At 35.8% G+C, this 15,525-nt stretch overlaps 1 protein-coding gene across 8 annotated transcripts in view; it reads left to right on the top strand.

The window, feature by feature from the left end:
• Positions 1-15,525, top strand: part of LOC106883075 (uncharacterized) — a 335,438-nt gene that overhangs the window by 215,553 nt on the left and 104,360 nt on the right. Inside the window, exon 1 of one of the 8 annotated variants that reach the window (XM_014933987.3) lies at positions 11,576-12,810. The exons of the other annotated variants lie outside the window; for them this stretch is intronic. The gene's annotated coding sequence lies outside the window, so the exon portion shown is untranslated. Of the gene's footprint in view, positions 1-11,575; positions 12,811-15,525 lie in introns of those variants that run through there. 8 annotated transcript variants of the gene reach the window in all.

Below are 15,525 nucleotides of genomic sequence, written 5' to 3'. Positions count from 1 at the left end.
ACTTGAAATTAAGTTGTAATTGCCGTGTGTGTTGAACATGTAACTGTATTTTAGTTTATAATTAAAGATCGCTGGCACCATCTTCTGAATAAAATGATATTGGCACATTGCTGCTGTGTTTTGTAGTTGGCATTAAAAGATCATGGGAATCATGTTGTAACTGATAAAATCATGATTACTAAATTCAACATTGTTTGGTTATCTTAAGAGAGATATCAAGCAGACTCATTTCAATCCTATGAAACCAGCTTGAGATCCAATCTTTTGCTATCAAAGAAAATGTTGTATATAAAGATAAGGTACTTACATCTATCTTAGCTAATTTTTTTTTTATTTATGTTGTATAGCACAATATAACATGGAAACAAAACAGTGCTAATGCACCAGTAATATATTAGCTGCCAAGAATTTGTCATATATGTATAAATGACTTAGGTCCTTAATAATAGCGGGTTTATTAGCAAAATAGCTGCAGATGGTGAAAGAAAGTACTTAGTTGCTGATGAAATCCCAACACAAGATGGGATCTAGTCTGGCTAATCTCCCTCTTTTTCTTTTATGAAGATGTTTATAAAGACAAGTTGATCTATACATACAGTGATAATTAAAAATCTTTAACTATATTATGTTGTCCTGTGCACACACTCACATACACATTTTCACTCAGACTGAAGAATCAAATGTTGAAACTGCTAGTCATTGTAATGTATTGCTTTTTTTCTTCTTCTGATTTTCAAAATATGTATAACTCTATTGCTGTTGATTTGATTAAAGATGGCAGTGATTCTCTTTTTTTGTTAACCATTAATTTTCTTAACATTAGTTTCAAGGTTCATCCAAGGCTGGGACCACAGGCCAAACGTCCCCTACCCAATTCAGGATCACAACATATAAGTACACTGCTGCATAATTTCTTTTCCTCAACAGGCCCTGCCCTGTTTAACATTGTCCCGAAACAGATAAAAGAAGAAAAGGATCCTATCAGCTTTAAACGGAGTCTAGACAGATTTCTTCAAGGAATACCAGACAAGCCACCCATACCTGGATACAACTCACTCAATAAGAACTCACTACTTGAATGGATGATAAACAAAACTTAACTGTAAAAAGGATTTAGATAATCCTACCAGGTGGTGCTATTAAGTTAGACATGGCCTGGACCAATCTTTGGTTGAAACATATAAGTTTATCTAAGTTTATATTACTCTCTTTCACCCTTGCCTTTATTGCTCATCTTGTTCACCATATATTGCATTGTTTAATCTGTGTCTTTATTGTCTATCTATGTTCTGCATCCAACACATTCTTTTGCCCATGCCTGTTACACATCTCTCACTCACTTCCTCCTTTTCTCAATTCTCACCATACTATGCTTTCAGTTTAACTAAGTGTAGCTCAGCAGTGCATCTCTCCAGCCAGGATATCACTGCACCTTTTCTTACCCTTTTTCCATCACTCCCTGTGCCACTTATTGGTACAGAATCTACCTATTTTCCATTCACCATGTCACCACCATCATTTCTAAACCCTTTGAACCGAGCTGATTGCTTATGTGTAGATGGCTACACTGGACCATCTTATACTCACTTTAGTTTACCTTCACCCTCTCCTCCTGTGCTACTCTGTCTACCAACATGCTCTTATTTCTTTTCAACCACACATCTTGAGTCTCTGCCATCACTCTATCTCCTGTCATCTACCTGCCATCTCAGTCATGTTACCTGGAATATACATACCTATTCAGAATACTGTGCGCATGTACTCCTATCACTCATCTCAGATTCTGCTATCAGTCAGGCCTTTATCACTCATATATTTCCTTCTCTCTGTAAAGAGGTGGGCAAGTATGCAGAGACATGAAACTTCAAAGTGTCTTTAGTTGTGATGTGGACATGGTTACCTCCCTAGTGCTGGTGCCATGGGAAAGCACTCAGTACAAAATGAATTGTTCCTCCTTGTTAGCACTTCATTCTTCCTATCAAAAATATACTATATAAATAGAATAAACTGACACTGTATACACACGCACACACATCTTTTTATTAGATCCACTCATTGTTGTTCTTTGTGTCAAAAACAGTAATTATCGTATATATTGATTTATTTTCTTCTGTACACCTTTTTATACCTGTTAATGATACTTCATAAAAAGAAATTACGATTACTTAATGCACTATGAGTGAGTAGATATTCATATATGTTTGTGTAGGCATAGCTTTGTGGTGAAGAATCTCACTTTGCAACCACGTGGTTTCAGTTTCAGTCTCACTGCGTGGCACCTTGGGCAAGTGTCTTCTCTTATAACCTTGGACCGAACAATGCTTTGTATTTGAATATGGTTGACAGAAACTGTGTGGAAGCCCATTGCGTGTGTGTGTGTGTCTTTGCATTTGTGTTTATCCCCTCCACAAATACAAATGCAACCAGTGTTGGTTTGTTTATGTCACCATAACTTAGCAGTTTGAAAAAATAAACTGATAGAGTAAGTAAAATAAGTACCGGAGTCAGTTTGTTTGACTAAAATGCTTAAGGCAGTGCTTCAGCCTGGCTGGAGTGATATGATTAAAACAAGTAACAGATAAAAGACAAATAAGCCCAGGCATGGCAGTGTGGTCAGAAGCTTCCCAACTACATGATCCTGGATTCAGTCCCACCGCATGCTACTTGAGTAAGTGTTTTGTACTATAGCCCTGGGCTGACCAAAGCCTTGTGAGTGGATTTGACAGAGAGAAAGAAACTCATCCGAAAGAAGCCCATCGTATACATATATATATGTATACATATCTATATGTGTGTATGTTTTTGTATTTGTCCCCCACCGACACTTGACAACCGGTGTTGGTTGGTTTACGTCCTCGGTAACTTAGCAGCTAAGCGGTAGAGATCGATAGAATAAGTACCAGGCTTAGAAAAAAAAAGACAAGTCCTGGAGTTGATTTGTTAGGCAGTGCCCCAGCAGGGCCACAGTCTAATGACCGAAACAAATAAATGGGTTGATGTTGACATTATTACCCGGAAACGAAATCGAAAAAAAAAAATAGTGCAACAGGTGTGAAAAAAGGTGTAGGAAACGAATATGAAAACAAAAATTCCAGGAAAGTAACGAGGGTGGGGAGGCCTTCGGAAAATTCACAAGATCCAATGCTTTTCCCTCATAACTTATAGGAAAATAGTTTTTTTTAATGAAATTTTATATTAATACCTTTCAAACGGTATAGGTTACGATTACAAAGAAATTTGTGAAGAAAATCTTTTCTGATGGGGTGGGAAGAGGACTTCGGAAAATTCACAAGATTAACAAGATCAGAGTTTTTTTTTCCCTCGTAATTTTGAGGAAAATATAATCCTTTTGAAATCGCAAATTAGGCTTTTCCTCAGGAACTTGGATGCTAAACATCTCTTTGAAGGGTTCGGGTCCTTACTTTTACTATACACACACACACACATATATATATGTATAGTAGAAGTAAGGACCCGAACCCTTCAAAAGTATGTTTAGCATCTAAGTTCCTGAGGAAAAGCTTAATTTGTGATTTCAAAAGGATTATATTTTCCTCAAAGTTTCGAGGGAAAAACTTGGATCTTGTGAATTTTCCGAAGTCCTCTACCCCCTCCTCGTTTCTTTCTGCACATTTTTGTTTTCAGATTCATTTCCTACGTGGGTGTGAAGTAGAAAGATATCCATTTTCCTCAAAGTTACGAAGGAAAAATATCTGATCTTGTGAATTCTCCGATGTCCTCTCCCCATCTCCTCGGACAAAATTTTCCCCACAAATTTCTTTGTAATCGTAATCTATACCGTTTGAAAGGTATTTATATAAAATTACACTAAAAAACCTCCATTTTCCTAAAAGTTATGAGGGAAGAACATCGGATCTCGTGAATTTTCCGAAGGCCTCTCCTCACCCCCCCCCCCCCCGTTGCTTTCCCGGAATTTTTGTTTTCATGTTCGTCTCCTACACCGTTTTTTACACCCGTTGCATTTTTTTTTCCGATGAATGATGTAAGAAAAAAATACCTGTGAAGTTGTCACAGCCTATGATACTACGGGACTCTTAAATATGATCTGTAATACTATTCAATGCCCCACTTCCACATGACGCTCAGATGCAGGATTAGTTTCCAGCCTGTGCAGGCCTTTAGTGACATGTAATATTGATATCGTTGATGTTTGCTCTGAATATCGCAGTCGACAACTGGATTGTCGACCACTACTGGAAAATAATATCTATACGAGTGGGAAGTGAATTAACGGAGAGTTACATTCTAGGAAGGAAGGATTAGGCTTAATGATTTAATACTAGGTGAGGGTAAGGTGAGTATGGAGATGATGAAAACAGTTGGTAGTTGTTGATAAAAGGAAAAAAGATGTGTCGTGTTGCCCTGGGTGTTTGCGTTATGCAACTCACCACCTACGCACACGATCAAACACCCTCACAGATACACACACGAACGAACGTATATACATACACACACTTCAGTATTACGTAACTAGCTACCTACCTACTTGTATGTATATGTGTTAGAGTCTAACAGTTAGACAACTAGCTACATACACACGCGCACGTGTGTATGTGTTATGTAAGTAGCTACTTACATGATTATACACACGCAAACAGAGACATACACAAACACGACAAATTCATCATAGCAACTAATTTATTTATTTATTTTTCTTAAATAATTTATCATATTCGTGCGAGTGTTTATAAATAGAATTCTGTTAGAATACTTAAAAATACGAGAACATCATAAAAGAATAGAAGCTTTTTTTATTATTTTTTTTTGTATTTATTGGTCAAATTATATTTCTTAAAATCACGCTAGACGGAGAGTGTAATGTCAAGATAACAACAGGCGTTAAATATAGATTACAGTGTGCTATTCTTAGAACATGGATAGTCTTTGGTTAGCTGATTGGCTAATATAAATAGAGATCTTAAAATAGAACTGTAGAACATAAATGGAAGGTTGATTCATTTTTAAACATACATACATTTATGTATGTATATATATATATATATATATATATATATATATATATATATATATATATATATATATATATATATATATATGTGTGTGTTAATATGCATTGTGTTATGTATCCGTGCGTGTGTGTACATTTATCGTTATATACGACACATACTTTATTTATATTTTATTTTTTACTTGTTTCAGTCATTTTACTGCGGCCATGCTGGGACCCCGTCTGGAAGGGTTTTAGTTGAACAAATCGACTCCAAGACTTTTTTTTTTAAGCCTAGTACTTATTCTATTGGACTTTTTTTTTTGCCGAACCGATAAGTTACGGGGACGTAAACACATCAACACCGGTTGTCAAGTGCTGGGGGATAGACACAAAGACACAAGCACATACATATATACATATACACATGCACATATATACATACATATATACATATGTTGAATCGTTATTCCCTACGCATTTTTTTCTCTCTTTTTTTTTCCGTTATCTCTTTTTTTTCCTTTCAATCCTTTCTGTCGAAGAGCATAGGCTCGAAACGACAAAGACTTTTCCATTCTTCCCAAGCATCAAACACCTGCTTGTTGTTCCTTCACCTGTCTTTGTCTTTTGTTTTCTGTAAATTTGAACTATATATGTATGTATGTATGTATGTATGAGTGCGCGACGGGTTTCTTTCAGTTTCCGTCTACAAAATCCACTCACAAAGCTTTGGTTGGCCTGATGCGCAAGATGCCACACAGTGGGACTGAACCTGAAACCATGTGGTTGGGAAGCAAATTATTTACTGTCAGAGACATTATTTTGATAAATAAATGTATCCCCTCTCCATTATCTATTGAGTACTTTGCCTTGGGTTGTAGAACGCTTTTTTTTTTAATGAGAACATACACTCAACAGTTATATATATATATATATATACACATAAACATACATACCAAGGGAATGAGAGAGAGAGAGAGTTTGATGTATATTTACAATATATGTATATATTTGTGTGCGTGACTGATAAAAAGTTTGCATCCCAACCATATGGTTCCAGGTTCAGTTCCACTTTGTGGCACATTGGGTGTCTTCTACTATAGCCTTGGGCTGACCAAAGCTCTCATGAGTGGATTTGGTTGACGGAAACTGAGAGAAGCCTGTCGTATATATATGTGTGTGTGTGTGTGTGTCCATGTTTGTCTCCCCACCACCTCTTGAGAACCATTTGTTGGTTTGTCTACTCCCTGTAACTTAGCGGTTCATCAAAAGAAACCAATAGACTAAGTACCAGGCTTTAAAATAAAGTACTAGGGTTGATTTGTTCGACTAAAAATTGTTCAAAGCAGTACCCCAGCATGGCCACAGTCTAATGACTGAAACTAGTAAAAGATAAAAGATACATATATATATATATATATATATATATATATATATATATATATATTATATAGACTATATATATTATATAGACTATATACTATATAAATGCATATATTATATATATATATGAATATTTATAAACCGTGCTAATGCCAACCCTTGTTGTGTACAAATGAGTTACTTTGTTCTACTTCTTTGCATATTGAACCACCAAGCTGCTGGCCCTTTCTGTTTATGTTGGGTACTAGTATCAATGAGAAAACACATGGAGTGTATTTGGTATCAGTGAGAAAACACATGCAGACAATCACGTATGCACACACACACACACACATGATGGGTGTCTACCAAATTTCACTCGTAAGTCACTAGTCAGCTTGAGGCTTTGGCAATCTTCCAAGATGTTGTAGAGTAGGATCAAACTCCTAATCATGTGACTATGCAACAAACGTGTGTGTGTGTGTGTGTTGAGTTTCTTTTGTCTGAGACAAAAAAATTCTTTTCTCACACACTCTCTCTCTCTCTCTCTCTCTCTCTCTCTCTCTCTCTCTCTCTCTCTCACACACACACACACACACACACACACACACACACACACACATGCATATAAATATATATTCAATTTTGTTAACACTCATTGCCAACCACACCTTGCTGTTGGCTTTTGTGACTCTCACAAGTATGAAATCCACAGAGTATGAAATCTTATCAATGGTTGCCTGCAGATCAATGAATGCCAGTTATTGTGGTTTGCTTATGGCTAAGAACTTCTCATCTTGTTGTTTCACATGAAAGAAAACATCAATGGCACCTCCAACCTGGCACAAACCCAAACTACATCTCATTTAAGCTTGTTCTTTTCATTATCAGTTGTACTTTTAAACTCATTCTGTTCTTTCCATAATTTCATCCATTAGTTTTACATTGCTGTGGTTGTTTCTTTCTAGACTGTTACCTTTGCCTTTGATGATGTCACTGGGAAGATGCGTGGCTTGGTGGTTAGGGTATTCAGCTTATGGTCATAAAGTCTTGAGTGCTCAGCCATTTGCACGTTATTTTCACTAGCAGGTTTGTTCCATTGATCGAATCAACTGGAACGCTTGTCGTCATAATCAATGGAGTGTCAGTTATTATGTCACTCATTGTGTTACCTGCCTCCTGTACTACCTGGTTAAATATGTGAGCCTTATTTCAGTGGATATTTTTCAGCATTTCCTGATGCTAACCTTCATTTGTTTCCAGGCCAGGAAATAATCCCCAAGCAGCCCAAATAGATTTTAGCTCAGGATTACAAACAAATGACACCATTTGTAATGAACAATGAAGGTTTCGTTTTACATTCAGCATGTACAAGTCAAGAAACCTGGATATGGTTTCAATGTGCACGGCCAACAATGACACCTTTTTAAATGAACAGTGAAACTTTTGTTTACAACCAGTATACGTGTAAAGATGAAAGAAATACACACCCAGTCATGCATGCACGTGCATACACACACACGCTGATAGTTTTCATCTACCAGTTTCACTCACAAGGTCAACCAGCAGTTATAGTAGAAGACACCAGCTGTCAGTGTTCACACAATGGAACTGAAACCCTAACCACATGATTCCAAAGTAAACTTCTCAACCCCACAGCCATGCTGTGAATATATTTGATCATTATCATAAAGTTGCTCTTTGTAGCTGTTAGATACCATTCTGGCGATGTCTTTTAATATTCAACAGTACCTGGAATATTGAAAATGTTGGAGACAGCAGAGTTTCAAGCTCTGTTGTTCTGTGCTATGTTTCATGCAGCTTAGATTGGAATGGGATAAATTGTTTCCGTCTTAATTTCTCTGGATCCCTTGAAAATATTTCAGTTTAGCTGTGCAAGTAAAGGAAAAGAAAAATTAAATAGATGCCTAATCTTATTGCTTATGATACAAATCTATTTATATTGAGGTAGGTTGTGCCATTGAAAGCTAGACTCTTTTGCTTGGGGCTCAGAACACTATTAGGAACAAAACAAATATTGTCAATTCTTTGATCATTAAACTGATGCCACTCTGTTGCATTTATCAGTTTTTTTTCCATTATATTTTTCTGGTGCTATATTGTCTATATGACTTAATACTAAGATAATTCAAATCAATTAAAATGAGTCCTAGTTTATAATTAAATTTTAATGTATTCACTTCAGTCTTTTTCATGTCACTGTAATTGTGCAGCATTAATGAAATTTCTTTACAGACTTTAAAGAAATTTGTTCAGTCTTCGACAGAAGGAATAAATTTTAAGACAAGAAGAAAACTGTCAACCATTTCTTATAGACAGTGGCCTAGTGTTGTTGCAGTCCATTAGTAAGGATGAGGGGGAAAAAATGTAAAAGAGTTTGTGTATGTGTGGGTGTGTATTACATACCGTCATCATCATCATTGATGCTTTTACTGTCACCATCCCTTACCTGTTTTCAAGAAAGGTAATATTTCCCCTTGGCCAGACATTTTTCACAGAAGATTGAAAACAAACAACATACTCATTTGCAACCATCATGTGATGTCAAGACAAGGGTACATACAAATACAAACACACACACAAATAAATGTTAAACCTTTTTTATCTTTTTACTTGTTTCAGTCATTGAACTGTGACCATGCTAGGGCACTGCCTTGAAGGGCTTAGTTGAACAAATCAACCCCAGTGCTTAATGTTTATTATATCTGGTGCTTATTCTATCGCTCTCTTTTTGTGAAATCACTAAGTAATGGGATGTAAACAAACCAACAGTGGTTGTCAAGAGGTGGAGTCAGACGTAAACACAATCACACACACACAGACACAACACACAATGGACTTCTTTCAGTTTCCATCTGACAAATCTACTCACAATACTTTTGTCAGCCCAAGTAACATGTAATGGGACTGAACCTAAGACCACATGGTTGGGTAGCAAGCTTCTTATTATGTAGCTATGCTTGCACCTATACCATGCCTGCACCACACCTGTCTTCATCTTTTTTTTTCTCTGTAAATTTCAACTATATATATATATATATATATATATATGTATGTATGTATATGTATATATATATGTGTGTGTGTGCGTGTGTGTGTATATATATATATATATATATATATATATATATATATATATATATACACTATTTCACTTAATCAAGCTTGTCAGTTGTAACCGTGCTGAGGTACTGCTATTAAAATTACTTCCAATGATTTGTTTCCACAATTCTGTTTTTGTTCTTGGATTTTGGAGAATGAGGGCGTTTGATATCACTGCCCTTATTTGAGTTTGTTACCATTACACAGACTCATGTGGGATCTCAGATAAAAAGATTTTTCTAGATAGCCTTTTTGAACATTTGTAAATTTATTTGTTGTTGATCTCTTAAGTTCTTAAGCAAAGTTTTAGAGAACTATTGAAGAAGATTTGCTAAAAAAAATAAAACATATGAAAATATATCACCTGTTCATCTGTTTTATTGCAACATATAAAAGCCTATGACATATCCATCTACTCACATGCAAAAATATATTTTATGTCTTTAGTGTTTCAGACTTTTTATGTGAAACACAAAAGCAATGAAGGTTGCTACTTTGATGCAGTTTTACTGTTGATAAATAGCTGAATATATTTTTTCATGGTATGATCATCTTTAAGGGTATGGTGAATCCATTATGTAGGAAAAACATTACTTTGGCCAGTTTGTATTTGGAAATATCTCAATAAATATTGATGTAAATATGTATGAGAGTTCAACAATTTTAATCTTTTCTTCAAATTTCCAAAAGGCTATAATAGGATGTTGTACTTGTCTCCAAGATGGAATTTATGCATTCTGAAGAGATACATTTGTTCTATAATGGACAAATCAATTTTTATATTTGTTAATATTATCATCTTTTTAAGGCAGCGAGCTGGCAGTATCTTCAGCATGCCAGGTAAAGAGCTTAGTGGCATTTCATCTGTCATTATGTTCTGAGTTCAAACTCTGCTCAAGTTGACATTGCCTTTTATTCTTTTGTGGGTGATAAAATAAGTACGAGTTGAGCACTGGGATTGATGTAATCAATTTACTTCCCTCCCCTAAAATTGCTGGCCTTGTGCCATTATTATCATCTTTCAGACTCCAGATATATTTAGGAAGTGAGGTAATGAGCCATGCTTCAGAATGTCTGAAAAACCATTTGTAAAACATTCTTATAATATTTATGTTTGCATGTGTGCATGCATGCATGTGTCTGTGTGTAAGAGAGAGAGAGGGGGGGAGAGAGGGGGGAGAGAGAAAGAAAGAGAGAGAGGGAGAGAGAAAGAAAGAGAGAGAGGTGAGCATGCCCATGTCACATGTGATTTTTTTTCTTGTCTTTCTTTGTTATCATTCTGTGCAATTTTTTTACACATAATATATATCATCATCATCATCATCATCGTTTAACGTCCGCTTTCCATGCTAGCATGGGTTGGACGATTTGACTGAGGACTGGTGAAACCGGATGGCAACACCAGGCTCCAATCTAATTTGGCAGAGTTTCTACAGCTGGATGCCCTTCCTAACGCCAACCACTCAGAGAGTGTAGTGGGTGCTTTTACGTGTCACCCGCACGAAAACGGCCACGCTCGAAATATATATATATATATATACATATATATATATATATATACACATGTAAATATATATAAAGAGGTAGGAAGATAGATAGATAGACAGATAGACAGACAGGCAGACAGACAGACAGACATATTGTGCAGCATGGCTGTGAAGTTGAGGAGCTTGCTTTGCAACCACTTGGTTTCTGGTTCAGTCCCGCTGTGTGACACCATGGGTAAGTGTCTTCTACTATAGCCTCAGTCTTACAAAAACCTTTCGAGTGGGTCTGGTAGGCAGAAACTGAGAAAAGCCCATTATGCATATATATGAAGGGCATCCAGCTATAGAAAACATGCCAAAGCAGACTATTGAGCTTTGTACTGTCCTCTGGCTTGCTAGTTCCTGTGAAACCAGCTAATTCATGCCAGGACAGAAGGATCATATTAAATGATGATGATATCATCATCATCATCATCATCATCATCGTTTAACATCCGCTTTCCATGCTAGCATGGGTTGGACGATTTGACTGAGGACTGGTGAACGGGATGGCTGCACCAGGTTCCAATCTGATTTGGCAGAGTTTCTACAGCTGGATGCCCTTCCTAACGCCAACCACTCCGAGAGTGTAGTGGGTGCTTTTACGTACCACCGGCACGAGGGCCAGTCAGGCGGTACTGGCAACAGCCACGCTCAAAATGGTGTTTTTTACGTGCCACCTGCACAGGAGTTAGTCCAGCGGCACTGGCAACAACCTCGCTCGGATGTTTTTTCACATGCCACCAGCACAAGTGCTAGTTCGGCGACACTGGTAACGATCACGCTCGAATGGTGGTATAAGTGCCACTGGTACGGAAGCTAGACAGCTGCTCTGGCAATGATCACGCTCAGACGGTGCTCTTAACGCTCCACTGGCACAGGTGTCAGTCACCGAATTTGGTGAAGATTAGCAACCTATTAGGGCATCTGACCTTAGAAAATCTTCCCCAGTAAACTCTGTCTAACTCATGCAATCATGGAAAAGTGGAAGTGAAAACAATGATAATAAGGATATTATGATAATACTAGATCATCATCATCATTATCATTGTTGTTGTTTAACATCTGCTTTCCATCCTGGCATGGGTTGGATGGTTTGACTGAGGACTGACAAGCCAGGAAGCTGCACCAGGCTCCAATCTGATCTGGCAAGGTTTCTACAGCTGGATGCCCTTCCTAATACCAGCCACTCCAAGAGTGTAGTGGGTGCTTTTTACATGCCACTGGCATGGGAGCCAGTCAGACTGTACTGGCATCTACCCTGCTCGAATGGTGCTTTTTACATGCCACCAGCACGGGAGCCAGTCAGGCAGCACTAAATGATTTAGCTAATTCTTAAACTGATATCATAAACTTTTCAGAGGCAGAAAATGGAACGATCAAATTAAATTCACCTTGATTTATCTATTTTTGTTATGACTTTAACATAAAAACCAATACATAAACAAATAATAATTATATCAAAAGAAACCTCATGCTGATTTAATTATTATTGTCGTTACTTATTTTTAAATGCGATTTAGAAAAATAAGACTTGATATAAATAACAATAGTAAATTGATTGGTGTCACAGAGATAAGATTATCTGCTGTTACTGATAGCTTACTGATACATCATATATTAACTGTGATGCCTCATTGAATGCATTAGAACTGACTGAAATATCATTATATAATGTAACTCGTGTCTTATCCAAATAAGCACTTCCTGATTATTCTGGTTGCTTACCATTTCTCATAACACCTTGGATTATTGGTTTTACACTGAAAAAAAAAAGAAAAAAAATGTTTGCTTTCATTCTCTGAAAACAGAATCACAAAAACCTTTCAGGTAAGGGTGGTACATTTATTACTATAAAGCATTGAGTTTCATTATTTCAGTTGATGTGACAGGAACCTGCAGTTTCCATGATGTATGGATGTAACTAATGACAGTAATCCATTTATCTTCCATTTTCCAAGCTCATTTCCAGATATCTTTATTTTAACTTGTTTATGTATTTTATGGCAGCAAAACTGATGTAGTTGTGGGCAGTTATTCTAAAACTTTTGTACAAAGGAGGAGAAAAGAATTTCAAAGTCCTTTGGTTCATAGTTTTCATTATAATATTTTACAAACAAATCTCATATATTTTAACCAAAATTGGGAGAAAATGCTGGGACATTTCTAAAATCCTTTTGCTTATGTAATGAGTAAAAAATAAAACAAACTAATAGATCTTGATTCTTTTCAAGTTATTTACTTTGTGTGAAAGAAAACTGGTTAAGTGGATATTGCATTTGACTATATTCTTATAGTTTGTGTGTTCAAATAGTTTATATTCATATCTACTGCAGATGTTTCTGCAGTAGATATGAATATAAACTATTTTCATGGATGTGTAGTTAAAATGTTTGTTCTGCAACCATGTGATACCAGGTTTCACAGCACTGCACCTTCAGCAAGTGTCTTTTTGCCTTGGCTGTCAGTGTAGAAACTGAGTGGCAAATGGAAACTGAGTGGAAGCCCAACATATATATACAATATATATATATATATATATATATATATATATATGTGTGTGTATATATATATATATATATATATATATATATATATATATATATATATATATATATATATATATATGGGGGTAGGTATGAATATGTATATTGTTCACTAATGTACAGAATGTAGACATCATTGGAAAAGCCTAAAAATGAGTGTTATTTGAGTGAAGTTTCCTTTTTGTGGTAGTCGTTCTGCACTCTTACAAATACTACCTTGTCATTTTTGCTGTGAACCAGTGATTGCAATTATCGTTTTTATTTAATCCTCTCTCAAAATAAAAAAAAAACTTTGACAATTCATCAAATGTTAATTCAGACAGATCTTTAGTGCTTTGCTCTATGTACAGTCATTTCTCTCAGCTCACCTTCAACTGTTCTATACTAAGAGTCCTTTAGCTACCTTAGTTTACGTTTTCTAGATGGTGTCCATCTTACTGATACGTTTAGTGTTTTATCCTGAGTATATGGCCAAGCCATCTGAGCTGTTGACGTGTTATTTCAAGGATCACACCTGTTTTTACAATGCAGTTCATCATTTGTCAGAAGATATGGCTGATTTTCCCCAGGGACACATTGTAGAATGCATTGATGTTAATAAGTCTTCTTTTACTATTTAATAGCTTTCTGAGCCATGCATTAGGTCAGATTTGACATTGCTGTTATAGAGTTCAATCACAGACCTAAGATCTTATTTGCCTAAACTTCCAGATCAACTGAAGTTTTGCAAATATCTGATGTGCTCTACGAAGCCTTCCTTGGTTGTTCTCTTATACCCTGTTGACAGGGTAAAAAGCTTCCTAGATAAAAGGTTTCTTAGATATGTAAAACCTTCCAACTAGCTTATTGGCTTACCATTAGCCATAAGTGCAGAGTTTTTGGAGTTTATGTACATGAACTCATGCATTGTTCACCAGTTGTGGCATAAAATAAATATGCATACCTACCTGTCATAAGATACCTAGCTGGCATAAAATAAACAGCATACCTAGCTGTCAAGAGTATGTTTCAGAACTTCTGAAAATTTACTGGTAATAGACTGATATTGTTTAGAGGTTGGGATTTGCATCTTCCATTTATAAATGCAACTGCATATATGTATATATATATATATATATATATATATATATATATATATATATATATATATATGCATATATATCATATATCATCATCATCATCATCATTTAATGTCCATTTTCTGTGCTAGTATGCTTATTTTTCCAGACTGCATTCTTCAATGTGTCCTTAACTAAAACAGTAGTGTTTAATTTAAGAGAGATTTAGCTACTATTTTTGGAAGATTGTATTCCTCTGTACAGACTCTCTTATTGATTTGCAAAGGCAGAAGGTATAATTGAACTGTATTAAACTCAACTATGGATCAAGACTAAACTCTGAACTCTGCTCTCTAGTACTTGTTATCATCCTGTAACACTCTCGCAGGAATCTCTATATAGTCACTCAACTTGCTAGAAATAACCACCAAATCTGCCTCAAATCATATCATGCTATCTTAAAAACAAAAGGATATATTGGATAATGTAACCTTCAATAAATAAATAAATAAATATAAGAGAGACAAGATGATCATGGATGAACTGCCTTTGGTTATAGATCTGTTCATTCAGAGTTAAACAGCAAAAACAACTCCAACATAACTGAAATTAGATCAAATAGAAACTTCATTCCTTTATTCCTTTCAAACTGCCTGATTTAAAATAGCTATTTTGTTTATTTATTTGCAAATGACAGATAAATTTAGTGTAGAAATAAATCCTGATACAACAACAGCAAATATTACCATTCTGCTTTAATCCTATTCAACTGTGTTTGTTATTAAAACAATCTAGGAATGATCTGTGATCAATTTTTCAGTTGCTAAAAGCAACTTTCCACTCTCCCAGCTTATCTTAATGGTTGGATGTTTTGAGGTGTAACTATTTCATGGGAGGGTGGGGGTGGGGGAGAAAGAGAGAGAAAAAGAGAGAATTGAGTT

This window comes from Octopus bimaculoides, chromosome 4, assembly GCF_046866305.1.
Source record: "Octopus bimaculoides isolate indiv1 chromosome 4, ASM4686630v1, whole genome shotgun sequence".
Classification (NCBI taxonomy): domain Eukaryota; kingdom Metazoa; phylum Mollusca; class Cephalopoda; order Octopoda; family Octopodidae; genus Octopus; species Octopus bimaculoides.
Note: the sequence above shows the minus strand (reverse complement) of the source record. Positions and strands in the feature narration are given on the sequence as shown.